Here is a 12,318-nt window from a genome sequence, read left to right on the forward strand (position 1 = left end):
TAGTTTTTCCACAATTAATTTATATATTCATTTTTCTGTAGATGTACATTTTGGTTTTCCTTCTAGTTTATTGCTATTACAAAATTGACTTTAATTAACAAATAGACACGTTTTTGTGCATGTATCTGATCATTGCCTCTGAATATATTCCAGGAAGTAGGCTTGCTAGGTCAAGGGATGTATATACTTTTAAATAAATTTTGATACAGAAAGTGTGTACTCAATGTGGCAAACAACAGTGAATGAAGGCATTTCCTCACATCCATCTTCTCTAGACTTTCTAACAGACTTTGTTGTTCTTTTAAATACTCAAAAATCTTATTGGCATTGAAAGGGATCAGAATATGCCACCCCTGCAAGATTCCACTTTGATATAAGAATAATTTTGATCTGAAGGCAACTGGAAAACGGCAGACACAAGAAAAGCTCTTTGCCCTCCTCCTTTCCGCCTGAGAGCAGGGTATTAATTTTCCTTCTTAAAGGTAACATACATTTCCGTTTGTAAAGGTGTTTGCTCTCCCATACCAGAGAAACTTGAGATGGCACTGAGATGAGTCTGAATAACATATCTTACTAAACAACCCTGATTTACCATACATTTCCTAGTCACTTTCCCACAGTGTATTACCCTTTCTTAAATGATATGTAAGCACCTGTCTAATCACTTCTTTGAGTTTTCATGTCTTTCCTGTGGAGGCTCCAGGCACATAAAATTTGTACACCTTTCGCCTGTTAATCTCTCTTTTACCAGTTTAATTTGCATGTCTCAATTGCTGAACATAAGAATATAGAGAAAACGTTTTTCCTGCCTTTCAGCATAAAATACCTTATGTGTGATGTCACAAAGTTGAATGGAAAATGGCAGTGGAGTTAAAGAAATTTTAAGTTTTCAAAATAAAGTTTAATTTCATAGTATCTTGCTTATAGTAGAAAATGGCTATTTATAGATATCTCTCAGATAGCTGTTATCCCAGCCTAGCAAAGTGAGATTTAAAGCTCATAATGGGTAAGAAATAAGTGCTTCCTTCCTCCTGTCTTATTCTCCTCCCTTCCTTCCTCTCTTCCTCCTCCTTTTTCTGTCTTATACTCTACTGAAATCCCTGATTGAAAACATACTTGATCCCTTAGTTTTTCTTAGGTGCTGGGACATAAAAGAGAGAATTATGCCTGTCTCTCTCTGGGAGTTTAAAAACGGTGCTATGTAGACAACTGCAGTGAAACAAAGAGCATTAGTAACAGTGGCTTCCTTAGTGATGTAAGTTCATGGATGACAAAAAAAGGCCTTCCCGTTGCAGGGATGTTTCCTGGTGAAATGTACAAAGGCTTTGGAGTTAGACAAGCAGGAGTTTAAAGTTTGGCTTGTCCACTTGTCAGTCATCCAGCCTGAGGCAAGCCTCTTTGCTGAACCTTAAAGTCCTCATTTGTAAAACAGAGAATAATAATGACTTAGAAATTATTTTAGAATTAAAGATGGTTTAGAGCACATAGCCCAGTTTTGCATTTGGTAAGTATTATTAGCATTCTTTAGTTTGTAAATAGTTGAAATTCCACAAATAAAAACTATAAACTGTTAGGGCTGGTAGGGTTTTTCTTTAAAGACGACGTAGTTTTGGTTCATTGTGTTAAAGTTAAAAACAACAACAACAAAACAGAACAAAAACTTGAGGCTTAGAATTGGCAATAACTTCCGTAAGGACAAATAGTGATTAGTTCAGGGTCACACAAGTTGAAAATTACAGAGTACAGTGCTTGTGTGAGATTAAGATTAATTCTTTATCTTAAGACTTTGTCTTCTTTCAAAATTCAGATTACCTCAGAGAGAGATAACATCTTAGGCTGGTTATCAGTTATAATTTAGTGTTACTGTTTATAGAGCCAATAAAACATTTCCTGAGATAGTCATAACTTTTATATTTCATATAAAATTAGAAACTATAGATGAAGATGAACATACCATGTACTTTGAGGAGAAGATTTAGCAGAAAGAAGGATACATATGAATCACCAAAAGGCAGAGGGAGAATGTCTGTATTTTCCAGTGGTATTACATTATCATTTGGTTTAATCCTATGGTAATATGAGATGGATGACTTTATCTCCATTTTAAACAAAAGATCTGAGGCTCACTGAGAAATTTGGTAGAGTCTGTACTCAGAACTGTGTCAGCTTGGCTCCAGATCCTATGGTGTTCCCATTATATCATAATGCCTCCAGCCAAGGTTGGCTACCTAATAACAGTTCTGCCTAAAGTCAGCTTCAGTGCTCCATCCAGCTTGTAGTCCCAACATAAACTGACTGATTTTTTTGGGGGGGGTTGTCTAGAACAAAGCAACTGTTATTAAAGGCCCATAGCCAAAAGAAAATGGGAGTTTAAACTTTTAAAAAAAGTAGAAAAACTTAATCAGACCTAGTAATTAAGAAAAAAAGCAGACTCTATATTTACTTTTACAACTGTCAGATCAGCGCTCCCCCAAATTTTGCCTCCCAATATCTTCTATCCCCACTGTTCCCACTAGAGAAGCACTTCTTTGAGTTGATTGTAATAGTCATTCTTAAATTTTTGTCGCTTTGTACTTTGCAGCACTTGGCATCTCTTTGTTAGCTCCTCTGGTTCCAATGACAACCCCCAAAGACAAGATAGGAAGGTAATTGGGGCATTTTATCTTCCAGGCTTCCAGGTATAAGACTTTTAGGAAGAGTGGTGGCAAGGATGAGGACAAAAGGTGGGGAGGACTTGGAAGCCTGGCATTGGCAATTAAAAGGTCAGTTTGTCTCCTGCAGAGATGACTTACAGTGAGCCTTGATAGGATAGACTGAGCAAGAGAAAGTCTGGATAGGCTCTGTATTTAGACCTCAGTAACCCAGTGTTTGCTGCATTCAACTTCATTGAGAAAGTTACCGTTTATTCTCTGATTGCTTCTGTGGGGTAAACATAATCATCATCATTATCCACAATCATAGGGTGAACACATATTTTTTTCATGTGGGGAGGACATAGAGAAACAAAATAGTTTCCAGCCCCAAGGAAGTGATAGTTGTCAACAAGAGCTCAAGTTGATCTTGTTCACCTTGTAACTTGGTGTGGCAGGCCAGACAAATGACTGCAAGCCTATAGAGGATTGAGTTCCTTTTTCACCATATATCCTAATTTATCTCCTGTGGTACCACAAATGTGGGAGGATTATAGACCTTTGCCTGTTGAACTCAGGGGCATTCATGTGATTTTCTTTGATCAGTAAAATGTTGGCAGATGTGCGATGTGTCATTCTGTGAAACAGCTTTGAGAACTAGTGTTTGGTTCATAGTTATATCTGTTTTTTCTGCATCTGTGATCATGGAAAATTAAGGTGAGATGAAATTTTCTGTCAAACTGGTCAGTGAGCGACCACAGTGAGCAGAACCCCCCTGTGAATTTGCAGGAGGTATATAGTGTGAGTGAATATATATTTTATTGTTTTAAGCCATTGGGTTTTCAGGCTGTTTATTATTGCAGCATAACCTCACGAATCCTGACAGAATGTCTAAGTACTATTTATTGAATAAATGAATAAAGAATGAACTTGTTTTTAGTGTCTAATATTTGCAGTTGACTTGCTAATTGCTTTAGGAAGTTAAAAATTGAATATTATATTTGACAAATAATCTATAAATATATCTAATAAAAATATTATTTAAAAATTACAAATATTAATCCTTTCTTGAGTCCAGGGACAGTTTCATTGAGCAGTTACTAGGCAACAGGGTTTATATAAGGTTACAATAAGAATGTGAAAAGAGAGGAATTTACTAATTCTTTAAATGTTTGCTGAATGGTTACTGTGAGTCAGGCATTTTGTTTAACACTTCCTATTATCCAAACATATAATACGTTTTGAGCCTGTTGAGTGGTTATTATTACTATTATTTTTTAATTTTCATAGAAAACTGGCAGGTAAATTCAATCCTAGTCTTTAGGGAAGAGACTGCGTTTCCATCCATTCCATTCTTTCCCTCCTGCACCAAGGATAAAAGCCTACTCGGAGACATTTACACTGAAAGACAGTCTGATTATTAAGGCAAACTTGGTAGCTTTAATGTTTATAGAGAGGATCACTAAAGTTTATATGTCCACCGATAAGGGCCAGCAAGTTCCTTTCCAGGGCCAAAGTTCATTGATTCAAAAAGTCAGGAAAAGTCAAGGCTGGGAGGAATCAGAGCACGCATTGTTGGCTATGAGGCTTGTGGGAAAGTAAGGCTCTGGTCCTGAATGGAACTGAAGTAGGGGAAGAGAGCAGTGGCAGGAAAACAGGTAATGTGGCCCAATGAATGCATTAAAAAGTTTAACCTCCAAGATTGGATTCTGTTGAGCTGAGCAAGAAAGCAGAAACGGATTTTCCTTGGGAATGAGGAGAAGTAAATAACTGGAAAATTAAGAAGCAAGATGAGCAGGATGGTTCCGTTGGAAGTGAGCCTGGAAAGAAGCTCGCAGAGTGAACCCTCAGGAGTTGGCCTTCTCTCTGGCCAGGTTCCCTTCAGCAGATGGGCTTTTGTGGTCATCCCTGCAGCCAGAGACAGCACCCGCCTCATGAGACATGAAGGATGGGATCTTGGCAGGAAATCCACTAGAGAAGGTTATTAGTTATTTAGGCAATTATTGGAATATTTTAAAAGATACTGTAATAAGATACAGAGAGCCATGGAGAAGCCATTTAAATTATCTGGAGATAATCAGAGCCTTTGATTCTGTCTTTATCTGCTCCACAAAGGGTAGTTAACTATACTCTATTCAACTGAGTGTAAATTCTACTCACTCTTGTCAGCCTATTTCAAATTTTACCTCCTTCGAGGGTCTTCACTGCTGCCTTAACTGGATATAACTTCTTTCAGTAAACAATCATAAAATTTCAAATATAACTTATCATATGTATACCCTTCAGAACTCCACAGAAAGTCCCAAACTGCCAGGCCTGTTACTTGTTCCTGTGTCCCCCACAGAGCTCAGCATAGTGCTATTAACATAATAAGTGCGTTACTAATATTAATTGACTTTAATTTTATGTTTTATATGTAAGACTGTAAATTTAAAGCTGTGAGAAACATAGCTGACTGGCTAACATATGATGCATTTTTTTTTGGAAAAATTGAAATATATTCTGATGGCTAAAATCTAAACTTTCAAGTGGTACCAAAAATCAGTCTTTTTAAATCTCAGTGATACATAATAGAGAAGTCTTTTTAGGCAACTGTGATTTCAGTAGAAACTCTATTTTCAGAAACAAAATTCTTATCGACCTCTAAAAATTCTCATCAGCCTTTAGAATGATGAGTCCATTTGCTGATGATTTATATATACAAAAAACTAATTCCTGAAGTTTCTGTACTTGGTACAAGAGTATCAACCTTTTAGGCTTTTTCATTAGCTAAAATTCAAAGTAATGGCCAAAGGGATATGTTGAAATGGGAGCCCCTCTTGTTTTGTCCCTGACAGTTGCTGTGGTTGTAATTGCTGTATTTGCTCTTCCTCTTGACTGCAATCACGGCATTGCAGGACAACAGTCATTTAAATACTATAAGCTGAAAATAACATGGTTAAGAGCCACGTCTGATGTTCATATGTGGTTTTCTGGCATCTCATGTGCAGACCCATCTGTTAGATGGCAGAGTGCCTACCCACAAGGTAGCACGCCAGTTTCTTGGGGGGGTAATAATGCTCATTAAGAGTGGTTCTCAGCGGGCAAGCTGCCAAGTGTTCCAAGCGCCACCTCCTTAGTGACTTTTGTTTCTGTATTGCCACATTGACTATGTAAAGCCTCATTGAATCAGTCTACTTCCTGGTTTTTCTCCTCCTCCTCCTCCCTACTTGGACATGGGCTATAAATTCAAAATTGAGGGATATATCAAGTGGCTATTATTAAAGAATACGAAGGACAGTGTGCATTAATCAGACTTACTCTAAAAGAAAATTATCAAAGAAGTAAAATACATTTCAGGAAGATAATATAGAGTCATTTTGCCTTAAATTGCATCTTTTCCTGTTTTTATTTGTCAGTGTATTTAAATGCTTGCTGCAGAAGTAGCAGTCAAACACACATCAACAGAACAAGCTATTAAATGCACAAAGACAGAGACTAGTGAATAATCAATAATTAGTTAAATAATTATAGTCATAGAATTGATCAGGTGAAAAGGTAACACACTGGAAACCAGATTTCTAGACCTAGATCAAGATGTCAGAGAGAAATGGAATGAGATGTCAGTGACCTGGGGAGAGATAATCATAAAAGCTGCTACAGATAATGAGGGCTGAATTATACTAAAATTACTCATTTATGTTAGTGAGTTTTGGAAATTAAACTTAAAGCAACGTTTATTTATAAAGAATTTATTTATGCTGAATGTTGGTGATGGGGACTATTGGGAGATTAGAATAAACCTCAGTGTTGGCTCCTAAGGACCATATAATCTAATAAAGTAAGTTAGAAAAGAAGCAGTTACCTTTGATGCGAGACAGTGATATACATGCTGAATAAATGGAAAATAACATGTTCTGGAAACATAAAGGAGGAAATATTTGTGGTTATATTTCACCATGGATGGCTTCCAAAGAAGAAGTCACAGATGAGCTGGGTCGTTAAGGTAACAATATATTCCAGTAAGCAAAGAATGCATTGGGGGCAGGGAGGGAATACTAAGTTAAAGAAGCGCTACCATGAGCAAAGGAACGGAGGTTAAGGTTTGCTTTGTGGATAATGATGGGTCCATTGTTAAATCCTGAAAGGTTTTCACCATGGGAAATCTCGAAACTGTTACTGAACCAAACTTAGGTCTGCTCATCCACGTGCAGTAAAACCAATCTACTGACACTTACTTGAGTTGTGGTGAAGGAAAAGGCAGCATTTATTGAAAGGCGCAAAAGGGTTCGAGGCAGCTAAACTCCTCGTGGGTCTCAGGGAAGCATCGTTAAAGGTGAGATGAAGGAGGGGAGCCTCAGTATATGTGATCAGCTCGTGCACACTTCTCTGGTTGGCTGATGGTGAGGGAACACAGCAGTGTCCTAGAGGTTAATTTAACATCATCAGTCCTCTGGCTCTGGCAGGTCTGGGGGCTACGGTGACCATGGTCATTAAGTAGTCCACTTTTTCCATTTGGTGGGGCTCTTAGCATCTGTAAAGCAGCTCAAGAAGTGTGCCTGCATCAGGTACTGTCATCTGGTTACTTCAGAGAGGAGCTCAAGATTCTGTGACTGCCATGTGGCTGATTTACTGTTTAAATCCTTGCCAGTTCTCCTGGCCCAACTGTTGTATTTGTTGTTACAAGTTTGCATCCCTTCAATCATTAGTTCTTGAGCCAGGTTCTTGTGACTCAGGGAAGGCCTGGGAGACTTTAGCTTTTCTACAAACCAGTGAGAGGCAGAGGACATGGGGGTGGGGTGGGGGTTTGTCCCGGAAAGGCCCCAGAGGGTCCCTCTCAGTTGCAAAACAGTGATGATATATTGCAAGCTTGGTATGAGTAGCAGACGATCAGAAGAGTTAGTTATTTCAGAAAGTTAACTTTGGCAACAGCATGAAAATGTTTTGGAGAGGTGAGAAACTCGAGTTAAGGAATCAAATTAGGAGACTGTTTTAGGAAAAAGAGTTATTGTGACAGCCTCTCTCTTGTACTAGTTGCCACTTGGAAGGTATAAATCTCTTTAAAGCCATACACTTAAGTTTGTGTGGGCAGAAAAATACAAAGATGCAGACTGATTAGCTGGATAGTTTTTAATAGAAGACCAAGAGTTGTAAATACGGTATACACTTTACATACCCACGGAATGAGAAAAAGAGAGAAGCTTTATATAAAGTACAAATAGTAATGATATAAAAGTCAACATATACGTTATGTTTCCTGATGTGGTAACAGCCACTGAATGTGATTATAATTCTTAAACTTATTTTTTTCTGCAGTGGAAGGAAAGTAAACGTTTTTGTGCACGCTAGAATTTCTTCTACTCCACTGCTTAGAAAAATTTAAAGAGGGGGCTTATGAAAGAAGAGAGATATAAAAAAATATAGGCAAAATAAGTAATGAAAAAAAATCCAACCACCTAATCATTGGAAATGAGGAAAAGAAGCAGGTGGCAGTACTAGAAGGCATATCTGATGGGGATTGAGAAAAGGTCCTTTTTAACTTCAGTTTACTTTTTACCACATTTCATAATGAAATTTGCCAATGGCATCTCCCCATTCAAATGTGGATATATTGCCCAAGGGAGCTTGTTTGAGCCTGAAGTTGCCCAATGGAGAAGAGAATGGAAAGATTAGATAACAGATGTGCTAGTTTTAACAACATGTAATTTTGTAAAAATTCAAGGTCTTCTAGTGTTGTTAACTGATAGCTTCGTGAAATCCCACCTCGACCTTCTTCCCATAGGCTTTACTCCTTTTTGCTTCCATAGTCTCATCCCAGGTAAACCAAGTGTATTAGTATTTGATGCATGGTGGATGTGTGTCCATGGAGAAGCCTATTTGGAGTAAGCAGATTTGAATTACGAGACGCAAGAATTGTATTTTGCAAATGTTCTATTAAAATTACCCTAAAATTGAATTGAAATTACACCTCTCCACACAGAATTAGGCTTTGAAAATGAGGATGGATTCGAAATGCATTGGGCACCAAAAGCTCTTTGTATCTGTGCCTTTTCAGCCAGAAGAATGGTATCAGGCAGCAAGATGATTCAGAGAAAAAGAGACAGAAGCACATGGAAAAGAATCTAATATGAAATAAGAGGCCAAAAGTTTGCTAATAGCTGATGCAACATTTTAAGGCATGGATTTTTTCCTGCATATTTAGTTAACAATTACCTTATTACATGGCTACAATGCCTTTATGTTTCTTCCCTAGGAGAATATGTCAGTAAGCACTTTGAGCATAGTAGTATAGAAATTGCAGTCTTTCTGCTGTTTGTCAAGCCCATTTAATTGGCCTCCTAAATGAGGCAAATCTCTTCTTTACCTGAAGATTACTTGTCTTATATTTGGGAAAAAACCTCCATCATTCAAATGGCAAATCTGTTCATTCTTATGAGAAAGAAAAATAAAGATACTTTATTTAGGAGGAAAGGATGGATATGAAAGGCTATAATACTCTTTAAACTTCACTGCTCTTAAAATCATTGGAATTATGCAAATATTTTAAACTCCGTAAACTGGATGGGAGATTTCTTTCATTTCAGTTAGATATGGATAGCATGCTTTGTCTGATAAAGAGGAACAGTCTTCCAGGGCATAGTGCACTTCCTGGGGATAACTTCTTTTCCTACTCTCTCTCTGGTCATCTCTGGATATTACCTTGAGGCCAGTGCCATCAGTAAAGTCCTGTCTGGCCTATTAGGATAGGAAGGGGCTTCTGCAAAAAATAGTTGCTTCTAATTCTCTATAGCTGTAAGTAATTCTTACCTTCCATTAATTAGTGATCTTATAATCAGTGTTACATGCATATCTGTAGACCTTAGCATGGGAAAATAGCAAGAGAATGATCGACATTTTACCACTCTTTATTTTTTGTCCAGGGCAGACATTAATAATCAATCACAGCAGTCTTTTCCATTGAGTCAGGGCTTGACTTAAGATCCTTCTTAACACAGAACTCTAGAGAGTCTCCATCAGTCAACAGAATTTTCCATTAACGATAAATCCTGTTTTTCTGGGTTTTTAAAATAAAATACTTGCATAGATTTTAGAATTAAAAAAAGCTGCATTCTAGTCCTACGTTCTGCCACTTGGGCAAGTCATTTCAGTTCACTTAGCTTCTTTAAATCTTACCTAAAATTTGGGGTTATATATTTGCCTTTTCTGACTACTCATGAGGTCAAAGGTGATAAAACTTTGTAAGTTGTAAAGTGCTGTTTAGATGATATAGTATCTATTCATTTTCTACTAGATTAGAAGTGCCTATACCATGCACGCCTCACAGCAGACACTCAACTTCCTTCTTAGCTTTATTTAAGAATGTGATGGGATTTCTCTGCTAACTTCTGGTTCTGTTCTTCCTTCATTCAAAGAGAGACTTAGAGAAAAGTTTTCCCAAAGATTTTATGAGGTCCCAAATTTAACAACATTTTGAGTCTCCTCTCAGTTGCTCTTGCTGCCAGTAATACTGCATAATTAATCATCCACAAGACAATGATGGAGATGCCAACATTTCCGACTGCTTAGCCTTTCTGTTGACATATCAGCATCTTGTTTTTGAAGATGCCTGATGTCAGGAAAGTGGTGACCAGGGGTGCATATGTGATTCCAAAAGGGTTCATGACAGTTATAAGCAAGATATATGGTGACAATTGAAGGAATATTTTTAAGGTCCAAATGAAGTATCAAACTATTCAAGTTCTTTTAACTTAAGAGAGTTCCAACAAACAGGGGAGTCCTTAGTTTCTTTACAGTGTCAGATCTCCATGTAATTATTCATCTTACACCTCAAAAACATTTATTTTCTACCTTCACACCAAGGCAATTATACAAATAACTGCTGGTTTGCAAATATGTGATTTGATTCCATCCCTAAAATAAAAGGAAGATACTTTAGTTTCAAGTACTGTTTACTCATTTATTCACAGCTATTGAGTCTTCCAAGTGCCAGGGCCTGTGCCAACAACTGTGCATATCTGCCCTCAAGGAGCTTAAGTTCTGATGAGGAAAAGAGGCATGTACACAGGTGACTATTCTGGCTGGAAACACTAGCGTAGAGATCAGTTACGGGTCCTTTGGAGCATGGGAGAGGAGAGATACTAGTTTTGTCTCTTCTCTTTCCACTCCTTTAATTTTTCATCATCTGTGCTCTCAAGTTCTCTCCCCACTGACAGCTGTGTTAATTCTCTCAGTAGCTGCTCTAAGAATACTGAGTTACTAGAGAAAGAATCTCTTTAGTCATGCCTTGGGGACTCTATTTGGGTATCAAGAGACTGGGCTTATTAATTCCAGAATTTGAAAGGCAACATCGTCTCTTTTACTGAGGAACTCCTTTCAAAATATATTGGCAACTTTGTGGTCAAGATTAGGAGAAAGTAGAAGGCTGTTCTCTGCTACTCCCTCGAGCCTTCCCTTTCAGTTCTGGGTTCCAGCCTAAGAGAACGTCCTCATTTTTCAGAATGTGGGCCCAGAGTATGACCTCACTGTTCAGGTGTGACCCTTTTCTCTTTCACAGCATAGAGAGTTTATACTTCAGTTTTCATGACTACGATTGCCGTACGACACAATGCTACAACCACCTCTACCATATAATAGTCACTCCACAGTCCAGTTATTACATTAGTGTCTCCTCTCTCCCTCCATTTATAAACAGACAACAATTTCCTGATTACTTCTGCTATCTTTCAAATCTCTTTTATTCCTGGTTTCCAGACACTAGCTGTAGTAACTTGGTTAGAAATCGATTTTTCTAGCGTGGAAGTAAAGATTCAAAGACATTTTGTCACATAAATGAGCGTGTCTTTACACAGAGACACATATTGACACAGTAGAGACAAAGCAAACACATTTTTAGTCTTCTTGGGACAGAAGAGAAGAGAGAGAAGGAACCTAGCCAGAAAAAGAGAATTGAGCTGAAATGTCCTTTGCCTTGAGTGCATACTGTTTTCCCCACGACAGGGTATTTAACATATAAGCTTACATTTTTTTTTGTGATGTCAAGTCACTGTAATGTTGTTTTTCTCTTTTATCAACCTTACCTCTGCTTGAAAGAATACTGCCAATCGTAAAATTAAAATAGAATTGGTGGTGGGAATAATATCATGAACAGAATAAACTTAATGAATTAGGAGCATAGTTTTCAGGCTAATACTTATTGTATATTTATGAACAGAAGGGGTATTTCCATTTTTTGAAAGAATGTGCCTATAGAATCCTCATATACCTATAGGGGAAAAACCTCTTTGGTACTCTCTTCGCATGATCACTTTCCAAAATATGGCTTTAAGTTAATCTTACCTGGGTCTGCCTTCTTCCCTCTCTCACTCTCCAGCTCGTCCCCTTACACTTAACCTCTCATTGGTTTCCCTCATCGCTAAAGTAGGAACACAAGTAACAACACCTACATTTCAAGAACAATGTGAAGATTAAATTAAGCAAAGCAAAAAAAGAAAAAGAAAGTCTGTGAACTGTACAATGATATACAAAGATATTTCTGTTATTTCGATTGTAGGAGTGTTTAGATATTATAAGATACACAAGGGACAAGTCTTATTTGGCAGCTGTCTTGTAACTCCAAATAAATATATTTGTCATGTGTTTATTGAGGGATTTACAGCCTCCAGAGGATTTTCTCTGTGAGAGTGCTGCTTTTGAATTTTCTTCTGTTCTT

At 37.6% G+C, this 12,318-nt stretch overlaps 1 long non-coding RNA gene across 1 annotated transcript; it reads right to left on the reverse strand.

The window, feature by feature from the left end:
* Positions 1 to 503: 503 nt before the first annotated feature.
* Positions 504 to 11,307, reverse strand: LOC116666322. The gene is made up of 3 exons (XR_004323109.1): positions 11,228 to 11,307; positions 3,190 to 3,195; positions 504 to 514 (listed from the first exon to the last, which is right to left on the reverse strand). It is a non-coding gene; the product is annotated as an uncharacterized LOC116666322 (long non-coding RNA).
* Positions 11,308 to 12,318: the final 1,011 nt, after the last annotated feature.

The sequence above is a fragment of the Camelus ferus genome, chromosome 10, assembly GCF_009834535.1.
Source record: "Camelus ferus isolate YT-003-E chromosome 10, BCGSAC_Cfer_1.0, whole genome shotgun sequence".
Taxonomy (NCBI): Eukaryota; Metazoa; Chordata; class Mammalia; order Artiodactyla; family Camelidae; genus Camelus; species Camelus ferus.